General features: G+C 42.0%; 1 non-coding gene across 1 annotated transcript; it reads right to left on the bottom strand.

Annotated features, from left to right (window-relative positions):
• Nucleotides 1-5,723: 5,723 nt before the first annotated feature.
• Nucleotides 5,724-5,795, bottom strand: Trnaq-uug (transfer RNA glutamine (anticodon UUG)). Its single transcript has one exon. It is a non-coding gene; the product is annotated as a tRNA-Gln (tRNA).
• Between the last annotated feature and the right edge of the window lie 9,041 nt (nucleotides 5,796-14,836).

Here is a 14,836-nt window from a genome sequence, read left to right as displayed (position 1 = left end):
AACTCTCATGTGTTCATCATGGGCCAAAGAAAAAAATATCCTTGACAATCACAAATCAAGACCCAGTCACTAGGGCTAGGAAGACAGCTTGATGACAGGGTCTGGGCTCTGTGTGAGGGAGGCCCTTGGTGACCTCTGTACTGGTAAGCAATGTCAAATATTTTTTAGAACCACAAATGAATATTACAAAGCTCTTAAGTTGATCTAGGAAAATATATCACTTTGTTTTTGGTTGGCAGTGTTGAGCACGGAATTGGGAGTCCCACACGTGTGTGGAAAGTGATGGACACTGAACCACATCCTTCATTCTCAACTGATAAAAACTGGATAATTTGAGGCACATTCCTAGTCAAGGAAACCAAGGTTCCAGACCAGCAGGTCAAATCCACAAAGTTCTATTTCTGAATGAGAGGTGATTGCAATGAGTTCTGGAAGGAAGTCTTTGCAGTATACAACCTCTCTTATACCTCATCTTATTGGAAAATACACAGTTATCTATTTCAGTTGGTAATTATGGAGATCAATTCAGTCCCTCTTTTATTCAAAAAATTAATTGAATGCCCTCCCATATTAAGTGTGGAAAAGTAAGTGACCTTTGTACCCAAAGGAGATAAAAGCTCATTCGGGAGGAAAGGAGTGGAAGTTAATTACATACTAACAAACATAAATGTAATGTTGGGGCTGTGATAAAGAGCCTTTGGTGTTTAGGAGAACATAGAAATGGGATTTGCTTTAACCAGATGTTATGGTTTGAATGTGAAGTTTCCCCCATGTTCTACATGATCTCCAACTGGTGACACTTTTTAAGGAAGGATCTTGATGGAGGAAGCAGGTCCCAGTGGCTGAATGGTAAATTTCACAGTCCAGCCATGCTTCCTGTCCTGTCCTGCTAAATTGTGAGCAAACAGGTGTCATATATTCCCACTGTCCTCTGTCCTGTTACAGTGAGCCAAAATGAATCTCTCCTCTGTTTAGTTTTTTCTTATCAGGAGTTTGGTCACAGCAATATGAAAAGAGAATAGTTTCTGGTCCAGTCCATTCAGGTCAGTCAGTCAGTCAAAGGACCAACTCTAGGAAGGCAGGCATACCTTAATCCATGCTTAAGCCACCAGGTATCATGATGATTTACTCTTATTAGAGACCTCAAATGGTCAACATATGCTGGCTAAATTTTTAAAAACATTATAATAAAGAGAGGGAGCTTGTAAGAAATCTGTGGTTTTGTATATTTGTTTTCTGTCAAAGGTAGTTAGCCAGGCAGGAACTCCTATTTCTTGAGTATTCCCCTATCTCCTTTGCACTGATTAGCCAATCATATCAAAATGTGAAGTTGAACTCTCACAGATGGGATGAGGCACAGTCACTACCTAGGTCAGGGGTAAAAGACAGATGCCACCTTGGCCCTGGTATACTTAGAGTTCTGCTGCACTCTTAAAATTAAAAAGGCCTTGCCAAACTACTTTCGCTTTCTTTGTGTGTTCCTTTGGGCAATGATGAGATTACTCTTTGTCTATTTCTAATACACGTAAGCCCTTAATCTACTTTGAGTTGAATTTCGTAAATCTTGTGAGAAAATGGCATATTAGTTTCTGCTGATGTGGGCCATTAGTTCTCCAAACAGCATTTATTGAAGAGATTGTCTTTACCCCTGTGTCCCGGCACCCTGGCGGAGTGAGGTCGACTGACCATGAACGCAGGCTTCTGTCTGTGATTTCCACCCCGGTCCATTGGCTAACGTGTCTATTCTGATCCCAACCTCAGTGTAGCATATTTTCAAACCAGAGCATGCGATGCTTCTGCCTTGTGTTCCTTTTACTCAAGGTCACTTTGGCTACTAAGGTTCTCACACTTTTAGGATTTTTTTTTTCTATTCTGTGAATTGCAATTTTTATGAAGATGCATTGACTTTGAAGATCATCTCAGGTGGTATGGGAATTTTAGCAATGTTAGTTTTTCCATTTAGTTCTGTTTTGTTAAACTTATCAATGTTTTACAGTTTTCAGTATGCAGGTCTTTTGCCTCGTTGATTAAATTTAGACGTAAGAATTTTATCCTTTTGTTGTTGTATTGTAAATAGAAGATACCACCACCACCACCACCCCAGCCCTGCCGAAAAACCCCACAACTTTTACCTCAAAGGGGAGAAGAGATAGATAAGCTATTCTAGAGCCAGCTGTGAGTGACCACGGCTTTGGAACACGGGTTTAGGCTACCTCAAATTCCATATTCCAACACAGAAGCAGTTTCCCAAAGTTTTTATAACAACAGAGCAGCAACATAATCATAAATAAAGATGCTTTTGAATCACAGTGGCGGAAACACTAAATGGGCGGGTTTTAGGAAGTTCTGCTGCTGCAGGCTTCAGGCCCGCCATGGGATCGTGTTTTAACTTTTTCGTTGGGTAGAAAACTAGTGCCCTGGTGTACATTCAAAGGATATACCGAGTGGACACAGAGTCGCTAGGTCAGGCACAGTCGAGGGCAGTGAACGGGTATTAAAGGAGCTAACCATGGCCCAAGATAATATGGCTCCGGGCTTAGCCACTGAGGTTTTAAGCCGTTAACAGTGGAAGGCACCGGTCCTTTCCTGAAGCTGTTGCTCACACCCCTTTTCCTCTTCCTCCTCCCTTCCTCCCTCTCCCTTCCTTCCTTTTCATTGTTGCTGTTCTGGTGATCAAACCCAGGTCCTTGCTCATTCTACGTGAATTCTCTACCACTGAGTTATATGTCCAGCTCCAAAGTTCCCCTCCCTCCCTCCCTCCCTCCCTCCCTCCCTCCCTCTCTCTCTTTCTTTCTTCTTGAGACACGGTTTCTCTGTAGCCCTAGCTGTCCTGGAATTGGCCTGCCTCTGCCTCCTGAGTGCTGGGATTAAAGGCAAGCCATCTGCCACCCGCTTGGCCAGCGTTTTCTTAATTTCCTTTTCAGACACTATAGCATTACTACACGGGAACACTATTATTTTATTAAATAATTTCATGTCCTTCAACTTCACTGAATTCATAAGTTCAAACAGTTTTTCAGTGGAATTTTTTGGAATTTTTCTATATAAAATTATCTCTAGCAAATATAGATAATTTCTTTATTTCTTCTTTTTTAAAATAAAAATTGTGGTGCTTGGGATTGAAAGACACTCGTTTCTTTCTTTCCAATGAATATTCTTATTATTATTATTTTTCTCTTGCCTGGTGGCTAGAGGCTGGGACTTCCAATACTGTACTGAGAAGAATTGGTGAGAGTAAGCGCCTCTTGACCGCACACCGAGGAAAGCCTTTTAAACTTTCCTTATGGAGTGTGGTGTGATGTTGACAAGGGGTGTGTCCTCTGCGGCCTTTATTGTGTTGAAGCTTATTCCTGCTACTTCTAATTTGTCGAGAGGTTTTCCTTTGTTCGTTTTTAAATCTTGAAAGGACATTGAATTCAATTGAGTGAATATTTTATGTTTATATTGAGATTATTGTAAGATCTTTATCGTTTATTGTATTATTGTGTCATCACCTTTATTGTTTAGAACAGGTTCCAGAGTCTGCTTTGATTTCTTCAGGAAACTGGCTACTATGAATTTGTCTAGGCAACCACTCCTGAAATATCTTCTTTTTTTTGTTTTTTTGTTTTTTGTTTTTAGAGACAGGGTTTCTCTGCGTAGTTTTGGTGCCTGTCCTGGATCTCACTCTGTAGCCCAGGCTGGCCTCGAACTCACAGAGATCCGCCTGGCTCTACCTCCCGAATGCTGGGATTAAAGGCGTGCGCCACTGCCGCCCGGCCTGACATGTCTTCTTTGAAAAGCTGATCACATCCTAAACCATGAGTTGGATTTCTTTGAGAGAAGTACCAAAATTTGTACCAAATGTTGTTAAACAGGCAAGAGGCTCTATGCTAGGGTACTACACTAGGGGAGAAGGACTGAACTTAAATCCTGATACACCAGTGACAGCTGGGGAGTCACAGTCAATGGAAGATAAGCAAGCGTTATTGGACAGGAAGTTCCTAAAGTAGTTTTGACTAGATACCAAGGTTACAGAGAGACCTGATTAGATATCAACGGTAGGTAATTGAGCCCGAACTGGACCTAGTTGAGAAGAGGGCTCAAAGAAGCCTGATTAAAGTTTGGCCAAAGATGGCATCCTTGTAACCATGCATCCCATCCCATTGCCAAGGAATTCTCTCAGCTTCCCGAAAGAATAGGGAATTCTAGGGCATGTGAGGGAGTCAGAGAAGCATCCCTGTGTGTTCCCAGGCTTGCTGGGACTGTTCTACCACCCGCCCCCCCCCCCCCCCCCGCCCCCCCCCCCCCCCCCCCCCCCCCCCCCCCCCCCGCCAGGGTCAGGCACCACAAACAGTCAGGGCTTTTCTGTCAGAGTGATTTGAAGGCTTTTTGATAAAATCTGACTTATTAGATTTGAACCAGGAGTGAATGCTTGATAGATATGAATGTAATGATCACACCACTAAATAAATCATCTTTTAAGTTTTGAAAATGGATCCTTTTGTTTCTATCATTTCAAAATATTCCAGGAAGGTACTTGGGACACTGGGATCTGTTTGAAGAGTCACTTTGCAGTAGGAAACCCGTGCTGCGGGTCCCTCAGAGAACCACAGACTGGATGTGTTGGTTGTAAGAATGCCTGGGGTTGTAAGCATCATGCGTGGCAAAGGATGGAGGGATGCTGTTAGGCCATTCAGAAAAGAGAGTTCTTTGAGAACTCATCCACATAGCACCAATGAAATAGAAGACAGGACCACTCCGGGCACTTCTGCTAAGGCAATACCACCAGAAAAAAAGTCATTTCCTCCGGCAGTTAAGGTAACACCATCACAGTCCACACAAAGGACATACAAGCACCACAGGAATCCAAATGATTTGTTTTCACAGTTAGCAAATGATGTTATAGTTTCTTTGTGTAACCAGTGGTAACTCATAATACTAGTTAGTGAAGTATTTATGGCTTAATGGGCAATTGGACTCTGAAACAGAACTTACTTTCCCATTATGTACAAGAAAATTAAAGCACAAAGGTAAGAAGAGCATCAGAAAACAGATCACCAGATTTAAAGGTCACCTTTTAGGCGAGTGTGGTGGCCCATTGCCTGTAACCCTCACACTTGGGAGATGGAGGCCAGAGTAGCCTACATAAAGCTCTGTCTCAAAAAAAAAAAAAAAAAAAAAAATTCCAAACAACAAAACAGACAAAAACATAAGCTCCCAGGATTGTCTATCAGCTCATTCCTAGTCTACATTGCAGGTTTAGGTTGTTGTTTCTCCAGGAGACTGTTTGCCAAGGGACGCCATACAGTGTTTGTTCACCTGTCCCTTTGGAAGGGGTGCTCTTGCGGCAGCGTTTTGTGCTGGGGAACCCGGGAGAGGCTCAGTTTCAGGGCCCTGCCTGCGGTCCAGGCACAGACATCCCAGCTACGGTCGGTCGCGGCTCCACCTCGCGGGAGATGAGTTTTTTCTCTTGCGATGCCGGGTCACGAACCAGGAAAAAAACAAAAAGAAATAGGAGACTCCAACAGGCTGAGTTGAGGAGGTCGCAGGCAGTCACAGGAAGGGGCTTTTCTCACAGCTCTTGGGGCCTCTCCGCCTGGAAAGGAAATTTTCTCCAGGGCTTATTACCTCTGTGTCTGTGTTTTGATAGTCCAATGTCACGTGGAGGAGAGGAACAAGTGTTTCCACGTTTAGCCGGCAGGTTGGAAATTACAAAAGGCCTTTTATAAAAGAGCTTTTACAGGTCCCACCGAGATTTGAACTCAGATTGCTGGATTCAAAGTCCAGAGTGCTAACCATTACACCATGGGACCGATAAAAAGTAGTGAATATGTAACCACAGTTATGGAACTTTGTATGAATTACATGTCGGAAGAACTAGATTAAGCTTCAATTTTAACAAAGCTGTTTATTGGGAGAGACACGGCAACACATTAATTATACTAGAAATCGCAGTTCGCCCTCCCTCCCTCCCTCTCTCCCTCCCTCCCTTCTCTCTCGTTGCGGGCATAAATTAGCCTGGAGAAGACAGCAGGGTAGACTTAGATTTAAGAGGCCCACATCTTACACAACTTTGGACGTCTGTAAGAGAAAGCATAGACACCAAGCAAAATTAGACACGGCCATTCCAAAGCTTGTGTGATGTATGGGTGTAAAACTGGAGCAAAGATTTCCTGCCGAGTCTCAGGTAATTTCCATTATAATACATACTTTTGCAAATTTTACAAAAAATGCACTTTGCATAGAGTAACCTCTACTAAGCCCACGGAAAGTGTCCTTCAGAAGAGAAATTTTGACATTTAACACTCATGAGAAATATCAATCTAATGTGTGATTTGACAATGTCTTCTGTGCTGGAGGGATGGTTCAATAGTTAAGAACACTGGCTGCTCTAGTGGAGGACCGGGGTTCAGTTCTCAGGCACCACAACAGTCAGCTCCCTACCACCTGCAGAAGCAGGAGATCTGACTCCCTCTTCTGGTCTCCAGGGCTTCTGGTCTCCAGGGCTACTGCACACATGCAATACACATTCAGACAAGTAGGCAGGCGCGCGAGCACACACACACACACACACACACACACACACACACACACACACACACACACGCAAATCAAAAATTGAATTTAATAATCTATGTTTGCAGCTTTTTCCCCTAAAATTTGTCCAGGAATGTTTTAAGCATGTCTAAAGAATAAAAATTTGTAGTCCTACAAACTTGAAATAATGCAGGTCTATTATTTAATTGCCCCTAAAAAGAAGGGGACAGTTGTATGTGCTGCTTGATGGCTTGGAAGTTGGGTAACAGGGATTTAAGTTTAAACAAACAAGACTCTGTTATTGATGAAGTGTAGCGTACAGTGTGAAGGGGAATTTCTGGGAAAAGGCTGTCTGCCAAGGTGGATGGACTGATAGAACTTCAGTGATGTGGGGAGTCTGGAATGCTGCAGGTCTAGAGCCTAACTGCAGTCTATCCTGGGCTACCTACAGCTCTCTAACTAGCCATTGCCTGCCCACCTATGTTTTGGCTAACAGATAAAAACCAATTGGAATTTATTAACTTAACAAACCCCATTTCAACAAAGAATGCTATCAGACAGCATCCGGGGCCCATAGCTGACGTTTCTGCACTTGGCTGTAACCCACCTTTCCCCATGTTTCCACATCTGTATTTGAAAAGTGCCTTGATCTACAACATTCCTCTGTTGCTATGAAACTACATTGTTCCTCTTTGGAACATGGAGTTTGGGGTAGCCTAAACCTGTGTCCCAGGGCCATGATCACTCATATTTGGCTTCAGAATACACTATTTCATCTCTTTTGATGTGAGAGCTGTGGGTTTTTTTTGTCTGTTTGTTTTTGTTTGTGTTTTTGGTCTTTGTCAATAGCGTTACATTTTGTAAGTCGTAATATATGAGATATGCATTCACTTCAAAGTAGATTGAAGAGACATATATCAAATTTTTGGCTTCACCCTGGAGATGAAGTAATTTTCACCTTTTGCTGTGTTTGTCATGTTTGACTCTAGTGGGTTTTTTGCAACTATATATCAATTTAGTAATTTCAATAAAAATGTACAAAAAATGTCCCTCAGTATGAGGTTTTCTTATAAGTCACATTTCCTACATGTTGACTGCTGCTGTGCAAATCATGGCTGTGATTATGCCGTGCAGAATGTGCAAGAGCTAGAAGAGCACAGTGGAGGAGTGCAGCATGTTAACCGTGCTCAGGAAAATGAATGGGATGCTCTGTCTCATTCTTGACAATCAGAGGGCTTGAGCAAAATGCTTATCTATGATTGAACTGGGTTTAGTGACCATTCAGTTCCAGACCTCATAAGAATCTATTTAGAGGGAAATGTTCTGATCGTTAAAAACTGCTCAAATTAGAAATGTCAAAATATGAGCAATCAACATAGAGACTGAAGAGGAAAGAGAAAGAGCCAATCAGCAGCCTCTCTAGCATCTCTTGTCTACTGAGTACTCGTAAGACTGTGGGACATGCTGGGTGAGGAGGGCAAAGTGGAATCCCAGGCTAGAATATGGCCCGGGTCTTCTGGCTGAAACTGGTGGCCTACAGCCCTCTCTTCTTGCAGGATAGAGGCATCCGGCCTCACACTGCCAGACCCGAACACCACCAAATGCTTTTCCCAGAAGGGGATACCATGAACCACCAGAGGATTTTCTGGTAACCACAATCGTGATTCACTGAATTCTCAAAGTGTCCCTGTGAGTGCCAGCAAAGACAGGGAGGGGCACAGCTCTGAACTGTTTCCTATAACAGTGAGGAATCCTGTTAATATTTTAGTGACCTGACTCAGGCAAAACAGGATCCTTGGGCTTCCCACAGAAAAGTATGTCCTGATGAGCCAGGATAAACCGCCTCTCACTGGCAGACATTTCAAACCTAGATTTTAAGCATGAGGTTCAGAGAAAGAAATTTTCAGAAAGAAAGTATCACTTTTACTGGTATATTTGCCTTCTATAACAATAATTTAAGAATACTATATATATTTCCAGGTACCCTTACATTTCTGCAATGACAGTGTCCAGGCATTTACTTAAGATATTTTTTAATGAATTTTTAATGCGTATAGTCTGGTATGTTAAGATGTGTTTCTGGAATGCAAAATCTTTAATATGAGACCTGTGTAATTCTAAAAATGACTCAATATACTGTTAAAATTTGTGCTGGCTCATGCATTCGTTTTCACTGGAACTTGAAGTAAAAGAAACTAAATTCAAAGTATCTGTAGCCAAAAACAACAAGCCCCCGAAAACGTGTCGTACCCCACACAGCGGCAATTTCTCCTGTTCACCATTCCTCTAACTTGGTGTTATTGTTTGTGTGAATAATTTCCATCTTTGTGCATTTTGCTAAATTGTTTTATATTCCTAGAAAGTGGGGAAGTAGGAGGATTTGGAAGTGCCACAGAAGCATGCTAGTGGGAAGTTTTGGTGGTGACTGTAAAAGAAGACAAACCTTGAAATTGCAAACTGTTTTGAAAGAAATGAGAGAACTATAAACTGGGTGTGATGGTTTAATCCAGCACTCTTCCAGGAATCCCAGCACTTTGGAGGCAGAGGCAGGGGAATCACCACATGTTCACGGCCAGTCTTGTGTACATACGGAGTTTCCAGGCCAGCCAGAGCTACAGTGTTAGAGACTGGAGGGCCAGCTGGGATAATGTTTGCAATCCATACAGTCAAAAAGTATATGGAGAAATGACAGCTGAACCGTGTTGGTGCATCTGGATGCTGAGGCAGGAAGATCTCAAGTGTGAAGCCAGACTGAGCTGCTCCATGTCTCAAAGGAGAGATAGGGGAGTGGGGAGAAGAGAGTGTACTATGATGTCTTCTGTGTGATAGAGCACATAAGCATTCTCATGATCATATGTCATGTGGATGAGGGCAAAATTCAGAATTACCCAAACCTACAAATGCCAGGAAGGGTGTGAGTTGTGTTCCTTGGATATTTTGAGTTAGTTGTACGAGAATGAGTTGATGAGTTTCTTACATTGGATCTTATGTTTGTAAACCCACATTGTTTTCTTTGGCCTTACTTAAGAAAATTTGACAAGGTAAACTAGCTGAGTAGTTAGTTTTGAATGCAATATGTTTCTACAAGACTTTTTTGCAAGAGATCAAATTTTGCAGGAATGCATGTTGGCCAACTTTATGTGGCACACAGTACTAGGGAAACCATACTTGAAGACTTCAGTTGGAGAGTACAGGCCTGTTTCTTTGAACTGTTGAGTATATTGAATATAGATAATTAAATCAGAATTTCAATTGCCAGGAAAATAAAACTTTTAAAGAAACTTTTGCTTTTGCTCACAATATCAGAATTACTCATGAAGATGAGAATAATCCCAGAGGCTGAAATTCTTTTAAGAACAAATCTAAGAATTTGCTATCTTTTTGACACTTATTTCTATTCAGTGTGTACCAGACTTCCTTGTTTGGAGACAGGGTTTCTCTATATAGCTCTGGTTGTCCAGGAAGTCACTGTGTACACCAGGTTAGCCTTGACCTCACAGAGATCTATCTACATCTGCCTCCCAAATGTTGGGATTAAAAGTGGTGGACCACTACGTCTAGGCTCATTTTATCATAGCAGTAGAAAACTCTAAACTAAGAAAGAAATTGGTACTAGGCCATGAGGTCTTATGTAACAGACCTAACCATGTGCTTTTGGGAGGGTTGTGGTGGCATCTTGAACTTTTGGGCTGGAACTTAATGGGCTGTTCTTTTGGAGCTTGGAAGACAAAAACACTGAGAATGATGCATACAATAGAGGCTTGTGAAGTTTCCAGAGGGAATTTTGAAAGGCCCCTTAAAAACTCTATTGGGGCCATTGATCCTTTGAATTAAGAATCTATAGTTCTGGTCAGCTGGGACTAAAGAATCGACTGTGATTAATAAAAGACTGGAATCACTAATGTGACACTCTTGTTTTATTGATGCTGGTTAGTTATTGATGACTGTTGAGTGAGAATTAGTGATGATTAAGACAAAACCAGCAGCATCAAGGATTGTATTTCTAGGAGTATATCCTTAAGTCAAGGTTATCATCACACAGAAGCTGTGGGCTAGAGGGGACCAAGGCTGTACTTTGCTTGTGATGGTAGCTAAACTTGGTAATGTATGAGTTTCCTGGTGGTACTGGTTTTGAAGGAATGTAGGAATCATGGAGAGCAGCTGAGGCTTCGCACCATGAGAGAGACCAGGAGAGGACATTGATGAATTTGCAGCCTCAGGTGCAGCAGAAGGACCAGGATTGAAGGGGCCATGGGCAGAAGTTGAGTGCTTGGCACCATATAGCAGGGTTGGAATCCCTGAAGAGAGTCCAGGAGAGGCTATTGGAGAAGCAGCAGCCCAGATGCAGTGCAGATCCCAGCCTTTTGGAGATGTCAGTTGCCATGGAATGGCCCCTAAGAACAGCAGCAGCCATGAAGGGGAGCTGACCTAATGCCTGGGAGAAAAGCCATGTATGCTTTGGATGACAGAGCCAAAGACATGCCACTGCCAAGACCATTGGATCCTGGAAGTCTGACACGGATTTTTATACTGCTGGACTTGGTTTTGCTTTGATTTGATTATGACTATGCTCTGGTTTTCCTCTCTGAAATAACTATATTCTTAACTTATTTTGATTTTACAGGAGCCAATAGTTAAGACACTCTGCAATTTAGAAAAACTTTTATTGCTGTCTGGAGGTCTACCCTCCACGCCCCAAGCACTCGGGGCCTCAAAGGGAATTCCACAGTGTGGTGAAGTTACGACTTCTCTCTCTGAGGAGTTGAGGAGAAAGAAAACACTCACGCACTCTCTCAGTGGTTTCTTTTCTTTATTCTCATCATGCCTCTTCTCTCTCGGGCTGTACTACTACATTGTCTTACTCCTCTCGTGTCTTTTTGTAGCTTTATATATCTCAACAAACTCTTTCAGGCAATCCAGGGGTCACAAAAGCCTACATTTCATTATTAATTGAATGATTATAGAACTCACGACTATGTGAACATTTTAAACCAGCCATTTTGTAATCAGAAGTCATAAATTTTGGATTTATTTCAGATCTCAGAGGTGCTCTGGAGACTGCCTGTCTCAGGGTGTGGAGACACAGAGGAGACACAGGGCTGGAGAGATGGGGGAATGGGGGTAGAGGGATGTCAGAGACTCTCTAGTACAGGCCCAGGTTACTGTATATTTTTAGTATCAGCTCAGCTGGGCACTTTCCATGAAACTAATAGCCAAAAAAGCCTTAAACTTAAAGTGTATTTTCTGCCCTGTGTGTAACTTCTAATTATCTAAGAACACCTGTAGTCCCTTATTTGGGGCTACAGAGTCAAGTTATTTTCTGTAGCCTTGACTAGCCAGAATATATTTTCACAAACTGAGGTCCGGAATGGGTACAAGGAGTTAATCATTTTTTCAGCTAGCAGTAATTGGGCTTTTTTTTTTTTTTTTTTTTTTTTTATATTTACAACTTAACCAGACAGCTCAGTTACGTGTCCTTGCTTATCTGAGGTAGTTTATTTTAAAAAAACATTAGCAAGAAATCTGGTCTAGTTAAAGGAATTTTAGCCAGCCTGGCTCCTAAATCATAAATCTGAGCTGTGATCTAAAGCAGCTCCTAAGTGTGACTCACAGACCTCAAGGAACAGTAGGCCTTAGGTTATAAAACATATCCTAGTATTTATTTTTATTCATCAAAACTTTGTGTCAATAGACAATTCAGCTTAAGAAATCATCTTTCTGACAATCCACAGAATTAGATGCCCAGTAGATCTGATTGTATTCACGAGAAAAACACACCTACGATATAAGCAGTGGGGGATTCCCCACAATCATATACATCATATCAAATACCAGAGGAAAGATTGTAACAGCAGCATGTGAAGGCATAACAGAATCAGAAGACATTCTGGAGTCTGTGTTCTTGTAAGCCTTGCTTGAACGAGACATACCCATCAGAGAGTTTTTCTTCTGGTGGGCTGACACCTGGATTTCAATTGCCACCTGTTATATTTTTGACATGGCTACTGTCAGACTTTGAAGTTTTAAAGAGACTGAATTTTTTTTTTTTTGAGACAGGATTTCTCTGTGTAGCCCTGGCTGTCCTGGAACTCACCCTATAGACCAGGCTGGCCTCAAACCCACAGAGATCTGCCTGTCTCTATCTCCCGAGTGTTGGGATTAAAGCTGTGTGCCATCACTTGGCTGAGACTGAACTTTTAAAGTGTTTTAATTTTTAAAGACTATGTAACCTTTCAAATTTAGAATATGTTTTATATTGTGATTTTGGTATCAATGGCATCTTGGGGACAACGAGAAAGGAAAGGTGATGTGTTTGCCTGTCAAGTTGACAAAGGGTCAATCATGCCAGTTAATTTTATGTCAACCTGATACAAGCTACAGTATGTATCTGGAAAGAAGGACCCTAACTTGAGAAAATACTTCCAGAAGATTAGCCTGTAAGTAAGTCTGTGGTGCATTTTCTTCTTCTTCTTCTTCTTCTTCTTCTTCTTCTTCTTCTTCTTCTTCTTCTTCTTCTTCTTCTTCTTCTTCCTCTCCTCATCCTCCTCGTCCTCGTCCTCGTCCTCGTCCTCGTCCTCCTCCTCCTCCTCCTCCTCCTCCTCCTCCTCCTCCTCCTCTTCTTCTTCTTCTTCTTCTTCTTCTTCTTCTTCTTCTTCTTCTTCCTCCTCCTCCTCCTCCTCCTCCTCCTCCTCCTCCTCCTCCTCTTCTTCTTCTTCTTCTTCTTCTTCTTCTTCTTCTTCCTCTTCTTCTTCTTTAATCTCCTGGAACTGGAGTTACAGATGTTGTGAGGTAATATGTAGGTGCTAGGAACTGAACCTGGGCTATGTGGAAGGCCAGGGATCTTAACCACTTAGCCACCTCTCCAACCCTGGTGGTGCATTTTCTTGATTGGTGATTGATGTGGGTGGGCCCACACATTGTGGGTACAGGTATCTCCTCTGAGCAGGTGGTACTGCGTGCTATAAAAAAACAAGCTGGGTGGTGGTGGTGCCTTTAATCCCAGCACTCATGAGGCAGAGGCAGGTGGATATTTGTGAGTTTGAGGTCAGCCTGGTCTACAGAGTGAGTAGACAGTGAGTTCCTGGACAGAAAAGAAAACAGGCTGAGCAAGCCATGAGGAGCAAGCCAGCAAGCAGCAATTCTCAATGGCTTTTAAGTTCCTGCCTCCAGGTTCCTGCCCTATTTGAATTCCAGTCCTGATTTCCCTCAGTAATGGACTGTTACCTGGAAGTGTAAGACGAAATAAACCATTCTCTTCTCAAGTTACTTTTGTTTATGGTGTTTTACCACAGCAGAGAAAGCCTAAGTGAGACAATGGCCCAGGCCAGCACCTCCAGAGCTGAGGAGACAGTCTTAAAGACTGCAGGGAATTTGAGGCAAGCTAGGGTTACACAGCAAGACCTGTCTTAAAGTAGTAAACAAATAAAAATGAAAAATAAGTAAGTACAAATGGCCTACAGTATGGGTTACATTTAAGGTATATTACTTTTTAAAGTCAGGTCATAGAAGAATACACAAGTATTGTTCCTTTCATATAAAAACCATAAATGGTGAAAAAATTTGCAGCATAAGTTGAGATAGTATAGAATAGAAACATAAAGAGAAAGTGCTCAACGTGTGATTGCAAACTTTTGAGGAGGACTTGGTTCTGCTGAGTAGAAGAGGAAGAGGGATGGCCACTTGGCAGGGTCACTACGTTCATGTTCTGCTCCCAATTTGGATGCTGCCTACTGGGGTATTCCATGCACTGTGTTTTAAGTGACCTGCACATACATTCTGTTATGTAATTTACAGTGTGTATAAGGTAAACGAATCAGTTAATCTTTTGTTCAAATCTGGCAGGAATTATCCCCAAAGCAAAATAGGTAAGGAAGAAGAATAGCATTGAAGTTATGGAGGAAGCTGAAGAGGTCTGTTACCTGCTCAGAGAGCGGAGAGAACAGGTGAGAAGCAAGATCAATGGTCAGAATATTCTGGAATTGATAAGTCCCAAATCTACAAGCTGCAAAACAATTTCAAAGCAAAAGAGATAAAACTAAACTTAAACATCAACTATCGCAGTGGCAAAGAGCCGACAGTAGGTGATTTGTGGCAGAATAAAGTGTTTTCAAAAGCTTCACGAGAGCTTTGACAACTGTTAAGCTTTTACTGAACAAGTAGCTCTGAACGGCTTTTATTAATGCTGCTGGGACTCCTCAGCACCACGGAGGCCGGTGGCTTGCTCTGTATTAGGTTGCTTATTTTTTAGTTTTGGGGAAGTATTTTTCCACTTGTATTTCTGCTGCAGCTGTTGAAAAAAAAAAAAAAAAAAAAAAAA

This window comes from Peromyscus californicus, unplaced genomic scaffold (genome assembly GCF_007827085.1).
Source record: "Peromyscus californicus insignis strain IS unplaced genomic scaffold, ASM782708v3 Scaffold_8__1_contigs__length_139910024, whole genome shotgun sequence".
NCBI classification, from domain to species: Eukaryota; Metazoa; Chordata; class Mammalia; order Rodentia; family Cricetidae; genus Peromyscus; species Peromyscus californicus.
Note: the sequence above shows the minus strand (reverse complement) of the source record. Positions and strands in the feature narration are given on the sequence as shown.